This window comes from Cyphomyrmex costatus, unplaced genomic scaffold (genome assembly GCF_001594065.2).
Source record: "Cyphomyrmex costatus isolate MS0001 unplaced genomic scaffold, Ccosl1.0 scaffold66, whole genome shotgun sequence".
In the NCBI taxonomy this organism is placed as follows: domain Eukaryota; kingdom Metazoa; phylum Arthropoda; class Insecta; order Hymenoptera; family Formicidae; genus Cyphomyrmex; species Cyphomyrmex costatus.
The window spans coordinates 33,483-35,356 of NW_017280222.1; positions in this window are offsets into that span (position 1 = coordinate 33,483).

Here is a 1,874-nt window from a genome sequence, read left to right on the forward strand (position 1 = left end):
ATCTTAATTTTCATTCCCAACATCCTTTGTGTCATAAGAGAGGAATAGTGTATGGGGTTGTTGATAAGATAATTCTTTATTGTCATCCTAGGTTTCAACGGAACAATTTGATTGACGCGATTAATAATTTTTTAAAAAATGGATACCCCTTGGATTTTATATTTTCGACTGTTAATAATAGATTAAAATTTCATTTAAACAACACTAATTCCGTTAATAATAATGTTGGTCTCAAAAAGTTTTTTACTGTTCCTTTTGTAAAATCTATTTCAGAAAAATTTGCACCTATTGCTAATTCTGTCAACTGTAAACTCGCGTACACTATTCCTAATACACTTAAAAGTTATATTAAGAGAGGTAAAGACAAACTGGAACAAACGCAAAACCATAATGTTGTATATAAAATTTCATGTAGTGATTGTGATGCTAGTTATGTTGGGCAGACTAAGAGGCAATTAAAAACTAGACTTAATGAACACATTTCAGATATTAATAAATTATCAAAATCTCCATCTGTTGTTACTAACCATCGAATAGACAATAATCATAATTTTAATTGGAATAATGTGGAAGTATTAAATATATGTGGAACCTTCCTATAAAAAGAGGTTGATATCCGAGATGGTTTATATTAAAAAACAGACACATGGCATAAATAAACAAAACGATACGGAGTCATTGCCCGATATGTACACAAATATGATACAGTAGTCCTTCTCTACCTCTTAGACTGTTCTCAGTTGGCTTTTGCCTCTTATTAAGAATCAGGGAATGGAAAGTTACTTTTTAAAAGTAACTAGTTACAGTTACTCGTTACCGAGTAAAAAATGTAACTAGTTACAGTTACAGTTATCGCTTTTTAAAAGTAACTCGTTACAGTTACCGTTACTTGAAAAATAACTTTTCGTTACTTTTCCGTTACTTTTTTAAAATCAATTTAAAAATGTACTTTTGCTTTTTTTTTTTATATGTAATACTGCGACAAATATATAGTTTTATTAAAAAAAAAAAAACAATGTAGAATGGCTCAAATAATAAATTAAATAAAAGTAAAATGAGAAGGGTTACGAGCCAAAAATGAAACAGTTTATTTCCGATAAGAACGACGATGACAATGTAATTAAATGTATAAATATATATTAGAACAATACATAGATAAAACAAGATAAAAACAAACGACGTTTCGACACTTATTGTCATCGTCTTTTAAACTGTTTCGCTTTTGGGTTCATAGCCCTTCTCATTTTACTATTATTTAATTTATTTTTTAATTTTTTTTAAACACAATTTTGTAATTCTAAAACCTGTAAAATATGCAGCAAACTGAAATATTTGTATGTCCTATGTATTACAAAGAAGATAGAAGTGTAAAATAATTACTGAATCATAACGGCCGAATGTCTAAGGGCTTTCAAGTCTTATTGATAAGCGCTATAAATAGCATGTATCCAATCGAACCGTGTACGTTTAATCGTGTGCAAAGTAACGACAAAAGTAACTGTAAATTTCGTTACCGTTACCCAAAAAATGTAACTCGTTACAGTTACCAAAAAAAGAAAGTAACGCAGTTACTAGTAAAGTTACCAAAAAAGTAACTTGTAACTGTAACTTCGTTACAAGTAACGAGTTACTTCCATTCCCTGTTAAGAATGTATTTCTTCATTGCGTTTCTCGACAGTAACGTAATTAAGTCGATAAAGCTGTAATTTGGATTGTATCTGAACTGTTATAACAATTTACCATTGACAATATTGCATATTTCACAATATGGATTTTTACATCAATGACATTAATTATTACATAATTTTTAATAAGGTAACTATCGCTTAACACTTGTTTAACATACTATTTAAGATTCTGATGTGACAAATTAT